At 48.7% G+C, this 13634-nt stretch overlaps 1 pseudogene; it reads right to left on the bottom strand.

Moving 5' to 3' along the window:
* Positions 1-310: 310 nt before the first annotated feature.
* LOC146006072 (U2 spliceosomal RNA) lies at positions 311-448 on the bottom strand (annotated as a pseudogene).
* Positions 449-13634: the final 13186 nt, after the last annotated feature.

Here is a 13634-nt window from a genome sequence, read left to right on the forward strand (position 1 = left end):
CCCAGTGTTTCTCCGCTCCCAGGGTTAAGATACTAGGCTGAGCTTTTCGCTGTGCCCAGGCTGGTGGCTTAGCCAACCTGGACCAATCTACTCGGTCTCAGCTTTTCTCCGCTCCCTGGGAATGGATACTAGACTGAGCCTTTCGCTGACTCATCCTTCGGGGGCTACGAACCCCGTCAAGAGAGTCAAACTACTAGGTCCAGTGTTTCTCCCCCCCTCTTACCAGTGGGTTTACGGAAACAACACCTCCTACCACTGGCAGAGGTGAAGGTACTCAGCTAGCCCTTTTACTGCTCCCTGGGAAAAAACAGAGGGGTCCCACACCCTCCGCCCATCAGAGCAGCTACTCAGACAAGCCTTTCTCTATTCTCTGCCAGGAGGCCAGTCCATACCCAACTGATAAGAACAGATACTACACTTGATCTTAGCCAAAAGGCCGAGAAGCGATTAGTATGCTAGTTACTACTGAGGAGATAGGGTTAGGCACTGGGGGTTAGGCACTTAGACACTTAGTTTAGGTACTAGTGACGGATAGGCTGTGGGGAGAAGAGGTTAGGTGACAGGGTGCGGGGGTTAGGTTTAGGGGGATGTGGTCAATTTCCCGGCGGTCGGAATCCCGGCGGTCAAAATCGCGACGACGGAATCCCGACCGCCGAAATCCTGAAACTTTCTCCCTCCGTGGGTGTCCATAGAGGGAGAATAAATTAGCATGCCGAGCGCAGCGAGGCACCGGGCCCACTGCGTGGTTAGCGCAGCGAGCCCGCAAGGGGGGGGGGTGATCCATGTCCCCCCTTGTTGGGATTTCTGCAGTCGGGATTCCGGCATCGGGATTTTGACCGCTGGGATTCCGACCACCGGGATTCCATACCGAATACGGTTTAGGCACCAGCAGGGAGGGTTACGGTCAGGCTGCTGTGGGGGTGGAGTTAGGGGGGCATGTGAAGGGTAAGCGTACTTACCTAACCCCAGTTGGTATTAACTGCTTCTGCCTATCATTCGTATGTGTCCTTTAACATGTTACTAATAATAAATTAGTTTTTTATTAAGAACACCTGAAAACAAGTTGTCATTGTGGCTGTTATTTATCAATAATAGGTGTCATGGCCAATGGGGTCACTATGGGTGGAGTCACCCAGTGCAGCAGTGTATGTACACAAAAAGGAGGTATGGCCATGTGCTCACTAAGCTGTTCCTCCTAGTGTGCCTTATGGGGGCAGATCGCACGCCATGCCCTCATTCTTGTCATGCTGGTGGCTTTACAGAGCACAAGAAGCTGCAGAGTAGCCTCTCCCGGCACAGTAGGTGACACATGTATACGGTACATCATCCCTGCTCAGTGATATCATCAAAGGGGGTGACACTAAAATAGTCAGCTGACTTTATTTAAACCAGGTGTCAGTGTCCATGTGAATGCTGAAAATATAAATGATGGCATAATCTTTGCTTTATCAAATGTCAGCTGTAGTGGAGTGATTGACGCCCCCCCCCCCCTCCCCCATGCGCCACCGCCAAATCTAATGATTTCTCCTGCCTTTGCAAATAAAAGTCAGTCTAAACTAAGTTCTATGTATGAGGGCTAGGACGAAGACGGGGCAGGCGGCTGATCGAACGATCCTGAATTGACAACATAGTTCAAATAATGGTCTTCACTTACGTTTTAATAGATATACAGGTTGTGTGTCTTGAAATCTGCTAAGTAAGTCTTGTTATTATTGTTGTACAAGGCAAGAGTCTATCTGATCATTTACACATGTGCATTTGGCAATAAAATGCAGATACATTACATTTATTAATACAATGCAAGTTTACTGTATCTTTTATCATCATCTATCAACCGCTACCAAGCCCCAGCAGTCTCTGCTCTAAGAGAAATTATGGTTTGTGCCTCTTAGCTGACAACATGTATTTCTCAGTAAAATTGTTGCGATAAATCATTTAAAATATGGTTGGAACCGGCGGTGGTGATCACTGCTAACACCAATTGTCATGATGGAGAAAGGCACCCTGAGCGTGACTTCTTGGACGGCACAGGAAATGGCTTATAGCACTTGCAGCAGGAATTGGTTGGTATTCCAGTCCCCAGAGTAGCTACATGAGAAGTGTCCTGGACACAAAATAGCCACCATCTGCTTAACATGCTGCACTCACGTCGGAATTTCTGTGGCAGGGGCTGACTGTTGTTTGGTCTTGGGGTAAAAACCGTAGATCTAGGATATTGTCACCAGTGACGCACTCCCAGGCAGAGTTTGAATGGACAACATCAAACCTGGCCAGCATATTGCGGCACCCAGTCCCCCGAGCCTCCGTTTGCTCTCAAGTCAACCGATGGGTACCTAGCATGCAGAAACCTTGCTCAGGCCAATCTTTTCTTAGAGTATTGAGTGGATACTTATGAGATGCCAACCACTCAAACACAGAGGTTTGGGAAAGTGTTTCTCTCCAAAATCAGCTTGCAGCTGGTCAAAACTCTCCTGCTGTCCCAGACCCCACGTATTGTTGAAGAAGATCATGACTCTACAGAGGCCACTGTGAGCTATATTCTCCAGGGAAGAATATTGTACTCACACCCACACAGAATGCTGAGTTGGAGGCCTCTCAAGACATGTCCAGTACCGCACCTCTTACACTCACTAGCTTATTATTGGATCACCAGCACTGATATTGTCTTTGTGTTTTTGTCCAGTCCGGCACATGTTACATACTGTAAGGGGCAAATTTAATAAGATGGGAGTTCAATTGAAGATGGGATGTATCCAGTGGCGGCTCTTACCAGTATAGAGGAGGGGGGCGGGCCCCCCCTCCGCTGCTGCTGCCGCTGACATCCGCATCCAGCCAAGCTCCCTGGCTCCTCCAGTCAACCGCCATGCTCCCTGGCCGCGCGTTCTTCCGAGTCCCTGCACGGGGCCAGCGCATGCGCAGTAACTTCATTCATACTGCGCATTCACTGACCCAAGCCTCCGGGGGTTGCCTTTGCAGCAGTGCCCGGAGGCTTGATCGGGTCCCCGGGTTCCAGCGCATGCGCAGTATGGTCCGCGGTACTGCGCATGCGCAGAACCTGTTTTGGGGGCTGCTGCGCATTTGCGCAGAGAGAGGCATAGGTAAAAACCGCCACTGGATGTATCCCATAGCAACCAATGAAATGTAGTTATTCTTATTTATTTAGCACATTCTAGAAGATAACACAGCCCAACATGTGATTTGGTGCTGGGGATTTCTGAGCTGCTTTCATGTATATGTGGTATGGGTGCCGGATGACTGCCCGACAGGGGGGATCATGACTGACAGGGGCTATTCTGCCTTGTGGGGGTCTTTGACCCCCATAGAGGGAGAAAAGAACCTGAGGTGACTGAAGCAAGCCACCAAGCCTGCAGAGAGGTGAGCACAGCAAGCCCACAAGGGGCTTCTTTGTGCTCACCCACCCCGTCGGTGGAAGCTTCTTTTGTGGGACATTCTTGATTGGACTTTGTTTGGACAGTCTCTTTGTAAGTTCCTATGTACTGTATACCTGATCTTCCATTATTTTAATCTCCTGATGAACACTTTCACCTTGCTCTTCTCTCATATCACCCAATTTGTGGAGAAACGGTCCAAGTGGATGTGTAAGTGACCTTTTATACTCATATTACAGCCACGTGTTCCATACAAGTTTTACACACAATGGAGGATATTTCCTAAAATGGGAGTTCTATTTCAGATGGGATGTTGCTACGGGCAACCAATCAGATGCTAGAAGGTGCTAAATAGTAGATTCTGATAGGTTTCTCATAGCAACATCCCATGTGCAGAGGCGTAACTATAGCACCGCAGCCCCCGCGGCTACGGGGGGCGCTAAGCATGTGTGGGCACCGGGGGGGCTGTGGTCGTTAAAGTTAGCCCCCTCCCATCCGCCCATCTGCCGCCCGCCAATCCGCCGCCCGCAGCCTTACCTGACTTCACTGGTCCCGTCCCGTCTCCCTTGCTGGCTTCATTCTTCTGCTAGTGAGACGGACCACAATAAAATGTCCGCCCCATATAGCAGACAGTTCACTGAAACTGTCTGCTGTATGGGGGCGGACATTTTGTGTTGGTCCGTCTCACTAGCAGAAGAATGAAGCCAGCAAGGGAGCCGGGACGGTAGCAGCAAGACAGGTAAGGCTGCGGGCGGGGGGAGCGGCGGGGGGTGCCCCCCATTAACGGCGGGGGGGCGCCCAATTCGTAGTTATGCCACTGCCCATGTGAAATAGAACTCACATCTTAGGAAGTTTCCCCCATTATCTTTTATCTTCTAGTAGGTGCTATAATAAATAAGAAGTCAATTCTGATTGGTTGCCCATTGCAACATCCTATGTTTCCCCCAAAGAGTCTGAGCCAAAGAACGGTCTGGTAAATATACTTTTTTATTTAAAATGTTTCATTTATATGTGTTCTAACAATAAATATTAAACACAATTGATTTCCTTGGAACATCACCATTCAGTGACCAAGTTATCTACAAAAAGGGAAAGGAAGCTTGTACTGTATACATGTAGCAAAACATTGATCTAGACTTCACACAGTTCCCGAAAGAACATATTTTGTTTCTGAATATTTTTTGTTATACTATCCCTTTAAACTATCCCTGTGTGACTGCTTCAAGCTCTGGAATCTATAACACCTGTCTGGGCAGGCTAATCATTTCCTCTTGAATTATTTAATGTTCCTTTAGAAGTAAGTTATAAAACTTTTTTTTTTTACTTTACTTTAACTTTCTTTTTTGTGTTTTTAGAATTCGAGTAAGTTTAATTTACTTCTAACTGAACATTAGGCTTACTTGCCTTCTTATGAAAACTAATTTCAGGGAAATTATAGTTGGTAGTAAAATTTTGCATACTGTGTGCAGTTGAGAGGGGTGTCATGCTCCCCAAAGGACGTGTTTAGCTCCATTTTTGGGTAAATATCTGGTTAAATGCTTGTTGCAAAATATTTCTATATAGTATTATAAACTATATATTTTGGGAATTTAGCAAGTATTGATGATAACATTGCTGCCTGCAATATTGGATTTATTTATTTGCAACTATTTGCTGTGATATTTTCTTCTACCTCAGGATACTACAGTATACAGTACATTATAACAATAGTGATGCATATGCAATAAATTGCAAATGCAATATAACCTTCTATGATCATCTCTTTGTAAAAAAAAATGATTTAAAAACTTTGTATTGCATACTGAGCATTTAACTAAATACTAGAAGAGCCAATTGGGTCTTATTTGCTTTCAAACACTATGGGCCAAATGTAATAGGGTGAGAGTTTCAGAAAGTGAGAGATTTTGGGAGTTTTCCCATTTTTTTTAAAGCAGCAATCATTTACATGGCAAAATCAACCTGGTTTTGCAGTGTAATTGATTGCTGCTTTAAAAAAATGGGAAAACTCTCCCAAAATCTCTTACTTTCTGAAACTCTCACCCTATTACATTTGGCCCTATATTTCTGTTACTAATAAAACATTCTTTCCCTCAGCCACAGTTCACACTACAGAGCATTAGCAGACACTGAGATAAGAAGACTTGGTACTTATGTTTTATCTGGGCTCCCATGTTAAATGCACCCCATTTTTTCATACCCCTACTATCCAACTACGCATGGAGTTGATTTTATATATTGTGGCGAGCGCAGCGAGCCACCGTGCCCGAAGCGTGGTGAGCGCAGCGAGCCCCGCGAGGGGACGCGGTCTCATAAGAAAAACGGGAGCCCAGATATTACATAAGTACCGAAGACTTCTGTTACACATATGGGCCAATTCTGGTTCACTCGCAGTGAACTGAAATCGGCCCCTGCCCCGATGGTTGGGGTTTGTGTATGTGCATTTCCTGCGCATGTACAAACCCCAACTGTGGGTGGACTCGACAATTTACATTGTCGCTGGGCCATTAGCAGCATGGAGGGAGGGGGGCATACAGGGGCGGCGGCGCTGGGACATGGGGCATCCCCATGAAAACAGCATGGGGGTGTTTTTTTCAGCCGGGACGTGCACTCTGGGATTTGGTTAGCTGCGATCTTCCCAGCTTACCGAGTCAAACAGAATCAGGCCCACTGTGTTTTCACTACTGTATGGGACTAAGAGGGGGTTGTTGAGAGGTGACATTAGGGAAGGCTGTGTCCAGAAGCAGTTATAGTGACTGAAGCAAAATCATTGTTCTTAAAAATTCCTTGGTTGTACCCTGGCTGCAGTAAACAAGTTGGGAGATTTGAATTATGATGCAGGGCAGCAGGAGATACGAAATTCTGATGGGAGTCTCCCACTGCATCTGGCAGGCAACTGTGACATCAGGTTGCTGCTGTACCATAGAGGTATGAAAGGTCAGCATCCTGGTGGAGAGGATGCCAGCACTGTCAACCTAGTGTATGTTGACCATTCTTTGGTGTCGACCTAGTCACGGTCGACCAATTGTTGTTGACCTAGTGACTGTTTACCTAGAAATTGTCCACCCATTATCTCAGAACCCATCAGTGTAGTGGTAGGACTGTCAAATGAAACCATTTAGTATGCACAGGTAATAATGACAGGCATTACCAAATAGACCCACAGATGTGTACACATACTATGTACTGCAAAGGGGAGTATTTGTTCCCCCTCAATAGCTGACCTGGCAGTGGCGTAACTACAAAATTGTCCCTCCTGCCAAAAGGTTTGTGGTGACCTCCTTTGCCCCCCATTCCCACGGCTCTTGTTAGTCAACAAAGGAGCATGTGCCCCTGCACTTCTCACTCCCTCCATACCTTGGGTGAGGGTCCCACTCCCGACTGCAGACATTGGAGGTGCGGGATGCGGCCGCTGCCCGGGGTCCCAGCTGCTGGTGGTGAAGTCTAGACATTGTTTTCTGGGGTCTCAGCTGCTGGTAGTGCAGGATGCAGCTGCTGCTCGATCCTGGATATGACAGTGCAGGAGGCTGCTGCAGCCCGGGGTCCCAGCCCCTTCACTGCCGGCAGCTGGGAGCCCGAGCAGCAGCAGCCTCCTGCACGCCACACTGCACCTTCGCTGCCGGCAGCCGGGACCGCGGGCAGTAGCAGCCTCCTGAATCCCCGCACCGCATCTACACTGCCGCCAACCAGGACCCCAGGCAACAGCAGCCTCCTGCACCGCTGCACTTCACCTTTACTGCCGGCAGCCGGGAGTCAGGACCATGGGCAGCAGCAGCCTCCTGCAGCCCCATACTGCACCTTCTTTGCTGGCAGCCAGGACCAGGGCAGCAGCATACTGTATTGCTGCATCCATTGATTAAAGGGAAGCTACATAACGCCCCGCAAACCCCATCAGTGATGGCTCCCCCAAGCCGCCGCAGAGTCTACGGCACTGTAGTTACACCACTGTGGCCTGGGTAGCTATTGGATCCCTCAAACATACCTGCCCTCCTGTAATCAGCATACACCTACACACCCCCTTCCCTTGGTACTGGTTCACTTTCAACCACTTTCCCAATTACATTTTGAGATCCTGAAGTAAACAGAAAGCATTATGGGCAAAGAAGTCCATGTATTCATTTCAGTGCTTAGTCTTCTTCTCTACCTTTTGTTAGAATTATTGTTATTGATACTATTATGTTTTCTATTCAGTTATAAAATATAAAAATAAAAATACCTGACCTGTAACTTTTTTTCCAGAAGTTACGTAATTTCCCTGGATTACCATTTAGATTTGTTAATACCGCTTTCATGTGCGGTTTGTGTGACTCCAGTGCAACCTCATTTGAAACTATTTCTTGTTTATTTTATGCTTAGAAAATACTGTATATGACTATTTATGCTGCTCTAGACCTCTGTATTGTGCTATGTCCTTATTACATAATATGCCATTTACAGTACTTTGTGTTTTGTTATGCTGCTTTCCCGCTGCCTAAATGGGTAAAGACCAGGTATTTGTAAACAGGTCTTTAAATGGGTAAGAGCTATAAAGACCCTTTCCCACTGCAGCTCTTAAACAGTAATTTGCCATTTAAATGCAGTTTTTGTCACATTCACATATACCCATTTAAGCAACCCATTTAAACCCATAGTAAACATGGGCTGTCATATAGAATGGACTTTTCTGCCCCCACAGGCCCACAATGATGACGTTTTGAGAGAACAAATGGAGGGGGTGGGGAGTGGTCTGATCAGTGTTGCAATAATGGCAGACAGAGCACATGTCTCTGCTGATTTCCTGCCTGATTTTCTTCCACGTCCTCATTCTGAGTTTCAGGGATCACTTCCGGGGTCTGCGGTCGCAGCATGTCCTCATTAAACAGGGGTGTGGATGTTGTGGACTGGGCTGGTTCCACAGGTGGGGTTAATGTTTGTTCTGCACACGACTGTGCAGTTTCATGACGACTTTCGGCTGCTGCCAGGCTACATGATAATGCTACTGGATTAGCAAGTGCAGAATGCCCGAAAACTGCCATGCATTGGTCGAAGTACAACCACTCCCTACGTGCAGAGCTGCTTCGGTTCCGGTTCTGGTCTAGTACATTGTGGAATAAGCATTTCAATGCCTTCAGCTTATTTATAATATGCGTAGTGGTTCTTATAAATCCTGATGCTGCCATCATATTGCTGATAATACGGTATTTTTCAGCATAATTTACCGTACCGGTCATCTGACACATGGGGTGACATTCTATGGGATGAGATCTGCGTTTTTTGGCGTTAATTAGACAACAAAAGGGCGATATCGCATTTTTCCTTCAAATCACCAATTTAATGGGATGCGCTAAGGGACTGAAATCGCATATTATGTGCGTTAAGGCATGCTGACCAAAAGTGCGAGATTAATTCGCATTTTTATCGCATCCAGATGTTTTCGTACAGAACAGTATACAACTCGCTTATTTAATGCTATGCGCATTTGCAAATCGCAATTTTTAGGTGTCTAATTATCGCACTTATTTCAGACCAGGGTCTGTTTGGCGAATTAGCCAGAACCCTGCACAGATCGCAATGTTCTGTGCAGGGTTCTGGTGTAAAAAAAAAAAACGGTTAAAATTAAAAAAAAAAACGAGCGCGGGGTCCCCCGCCAGAGCATAACCAGCCCCGGACTCATTGAGCCGGTGCTGGTGACATAAAATCAGGGTCCCCGACAAATCGGGGTCCCCTTGATTTCATGAAACCAGCACCAGGCTCAAGGTCCGGCGCTGGTTCCCAAAATACGGGGGACAAAATGACTAGGGGTCCCCCGTATTTTAAGAACCAGCACCGGACCCAACCAGCCAGCAGGGTAATGCCACAGCCGGGGGACACTTATTATATAAGGTCCCGCGGCCAAAGCATTAACCCCCTGGCTGGTCAGCATGGGCAGAGGTCCTGGGGAAGTGGGGACCCCCCCCAATGAAGGGGTCCCCCCCCTCCAGGACTTACCAGCCCATGCTAATAGTCCGGGGCTGTCCCCAATGCCCCTGGGCGGTGGGCATCGGGCTGATGAATTGTGTAAAAAAAAGAAGTAAAACTATTGTTTTCTACTGGCGAACTATGAGTCCCAGCAAGCCTACCCCGCATGCTGGGACTTGGAGAACCACAAGTCCCAGCATGCGGGGCATTAAAGGACCCGCTGGCACTTGTAGTTCTACAGTACAAAAAATAGTTCAAGAAAACACACTGACACCCTGAAAAATAAAAGTTTAATACACACAGAACACACACACACTGATACTTACCTACCTTGAGCCCGTAGGTCGGTCCCTGGATCCTGGGTCCGGGCTCCAGGGCAGAAGAGTCCGGTTCCGGGGCCTTGGTCCTGGTTCCGGGGCTGGTCCGGGGTTCCGGGGCTCCTGGCCTGAAGAATCCGGGGTCCGGGATCCGAGGTAGTCCCCAGGGGTACCTAAGGAAGGAAATCCTACTCACCTGGTCCCCGGCGACGACCTCGGCATCCTCTCCGGCTGAAGCGCTGCTCCCATCTGGTACCCGGCTTACAGGACTTCACCGGCGCAGAGATGTTTCTTCCTCGGCGTCTCTAGACAGAATGATTTCTGGCCAATCAGGAGCCGAGAAAGTCGGCTCCTGATTGGCCAGAAATCATTCTGAATACAGACGCCGAGGAAGAAACATCTCTGCTCTAGATGCGCAGAGATGTTTCTTCCTCTGCGTCTGTATTCAGAATGATTTCTGGCCAATCAGGAGCCGACTTTCTCGGCTCCTGATTGGCCAGAAATCATTCTGTCTAGAGACGCCGAGGAAGAAACATCTCTGCGCCGGTGAAGTCCTGTAAGCCGGGTACCAGATGGGAGCAGCGCTTCAGCCGGAGAGGATGCCGAGGTCGTCGCCGGGGACCAGGTGAGTAGGATTTCCTTCCTTAGGTACCCCTGGGGACTACCTCGGATCCCGGACCCCGGATTCTTCAGGCCAGGAGCCCCGGAACCCCGGACCAGCCCCGGAACCAGGACCAAGGCCCCGGAACCGGACTCTTCTGCCCTGGAGCCCCGGACCGAGAATCCAGGGACCGACCTACGGGCTCAAGGTAGGTAAGTATCAGTGTGTGTGTGTTCTGTGTGTATTAAACTTTTATTTTTCAGGGTGTCAGTGTGTTTTTTTTAACTATTTTTTGTACTGTAGAACTACAAGTGCCAGCGGGCCCTTTAATGCCCCGCATGCTGGGACTTGTGGTTCTCCAAGTCCCAGCATGCGGGGTAGGCTTGCTGGGACTCATAGTTCGCCAGTAGAAAACAATAGTTTTACTTCTTTTTTTTTACACAGTTCATCAGCCCGATGCCCACCGCCCAGGGGCATCGGGGACAGCCCCGGACTATCAGCATGGGCTGGTAAGTCCTGGAGGGGGGGGACCCCTTCATTGGGGGGGTCCCCACTTCCCCAGGACCCCTGCCCATGCTGACCAGCCAGGGGGTTAATGCTTTGGCCGCGGGACCTTATATAATAAGTGTCCCCCGGCTGTGGCATTACCCTGCTGGCTGGTTGGGTCCGGTGCTGGTTCTTAAAATACGGGGGACCCCTAGTCATTTTGCCCCCCGTATTTTGGGAACCAGCGCCGGACCTTGAGCCTGGTGCTGGTTTCATAAAATCAAGGGGACCCCGATTTGTCGGGGACCCTGATTTTATGTCACCAGCACCGGCTCAATGAGCCTTGGCTGGTTATGCTCGGGCGGGGGACCCCGCGCGCGTTTTTTTTTTTTTACTTTGCGCTTTCCTGCAAACGTGCGATTTTCAGACATGAAAATCGCACATTTTCAGGACTAAAGACAGCGCACCAATTCGCCGCAAATCGCACCACTTCGCACTTTTCAGCCTCCAAAACGCATCACATTAAATATGCGAATTTTGACAGAAAAGTGCGATTTGAAAAAGTGCGATTTGCGGCGATGTGGTGCGCTAAAAAAACATGCGCATTTATCTCAACGCATAGAATGTCACCCATGATTTCTTCTTCCCCACGAATTCGAAGGAGTTCCCTGATCTCCTCCTCTGTCCAACTGGGCATGGTAGCAGAATGTAAACAGCAGTACAGCACTTAAAAAGTTTTAGCTCTTCTCTGTCTACTGTCTGCTGTGATTACTTCCTGGATTACTTCCTGGATGTGGTGACTGTACAGTCATCACAAGCAGGAAGCCAATCATGTTCTTAGCCTTTACTATTATTACTAAATACCATTTAAGACCTCCCAACTTGTGAAGTTATGCAGGCGGGACGATTCACCTGCGCGCCGGAGGCGCGTCGAAATTTTCGGGGTGTGTGGCCTAATTTGGGGCGTGGCCTATACTCGCTGCTCTTCCGCGAGGCCGCGCCCCCATTTTGCCACTATGGGGGCATGACCCAGAGGCTCTGTGAGCCTCTAGCCATGCCCCCAGTCCCCTGGCTGCGGGAATACACGCTGTGCGCATGCGCACAGCGTTTATTCCCCGCTGCTTAGCAGCTGACAGGGGGGACTCCCAACAGCCCCCCCACACCGCGGGACACTGCCGCCCGCGGGTGAGACATCGGGACAGGCCCTGACAATCGGGACTGTCCCGATAAAATCGGGACTGTTGGGAGGTATGCAAAAGTGTTGTTGAGGGTGGGGGGGTGGAGAGAGATGACAGGCCTCTCCCGAGCTCAGCACATACTGCTCAGTGCCGTGTCCCACCTGCCGGATGGTCGGCCACCCGCACCCACTGCTATTTTTTTAAATATTTTTTTTACAGGGGCATGACCACACCCCCTCCAATTGACCACATACCATTTTTACTGGGGCCCGGCGGAGCTGTCAGTGCCTCTGGTTATTCAGACCTGATAGTATGGCTGTGAATTTGCAGTTTCACAGATTAACAGAAAGCCAGCATTTAGTGGTGTTATCTGGCCATTTTCTGGGAGTGTCAGGGAAAATGTAGGCGTACCCAGGCACTTTACAGGAAGTCATGTGATGTCGGCTCCGGCCCCGATCTGACTGCTTCTATTGTACTAAGTCCTGGGCTACGTACATACTGCACACAGTGGAAATTAGATAGTTATTGGCTTGCGAATGGATTACCTTTAGTGAAATCCCTGCTAGGCAATTCACAGGCTTGGGCAGGGCAGGATTTCACTCTGGTGAGGTGGCCTATACCTGATTGCTCTGTAATTTAGCAGACCAGTGATCAGGTCAGAATAACCTCCAATGGGGGTAATACAGTGAAAAAGCAAGATGGAATATTGCAACTGATTCCATTATCAGGGCACCCAATAGGGGGGTGCTATGGGTACAGCTGTCCCGTGCCATGGCAGCTCATTTTACCCACAGCGATAATATATGTGTGTCCTTAGGCGTCTCCTATTAAGGAGTAGCGGAGGAGCAGTGTGCGGTCTGGAATCGGGTCCCTCTGGCTGTGTACTGCCTCCTGGGCTTCTGCTAATGCCTGTAGCTGCTTCCTCCACCCGTATCAGCGCAGGGCAGATAATTGCTGATGTCTGAGGGCACCGCGGGTAGCAGTGGATTGCTGGTCAGGCCAGTTCTTACACCATTGCCAATATTACTTTTAAGAACTCCCAATTGGTCTGCAGAGTACCCCCAGAGGTAAACGTACCCCAGGTTGGGAACCGCTGCCCTATATCCCATACCCTCCAACATGACCCATTCCATTAGGTACAAAGTACTCTGTTTCTGGACTTCCTTACCAGTAGCAGTTGCAGAGGTGAGGCTGCAGCACAGTCCAATATTCAAAAAGGGGAGCCACACCTACTGCCACCCAAAACATCACTGTCCTGGAGTCACTGGCAGTTGATGTGACCCCCCTCTTTGAACATTGGACTGTGCTGGAGTCCAACCTCTGTAACTGCCACTGACAGGGAAGTCCAGGAACAGAGCATTTTGTACCTAATGGAATGGGTCATGTTGGAGGGTATGATATCCACCACTGTGGACAGCTGCAAGAAGGTGGCTATGGGCCAGATGTACTAAGCTTCAAAAGTGATAAAATGAAAAGTGATAAACCACCAGCCAATCATCTCTTAACTGCCATACTCCATGCTGTGTTTGAAAAATGATAGGTAGGAGCTGATTGGTTGGTGGTTTTTCACTCTCCATTTTATCACTTTTCAAGGCTTAGTACATCTCGCCCTATGCAACACCTGAGCATGTGGGCCTCCAATTAGGGGTGCATTTACTAAGATGGGAGTTCTATTGAAGATGGGATGTTTTCCATAGCAACCAATAAGATGTTATCTATTATCTTGTAG

Source organism: Crinia signifera, chromosome 5, assembly GCF_055691185.1.
Source record: "Crinia signifera chromosome 5, ASM5569118v1, whole genome shotgun sequence".
Classification (NCBI taxonomy): Eukaryota; Metazoa; Chordata; class Amphibia; order Anura; family Myobatrachidae; genus Crinia; species Crinia signifera.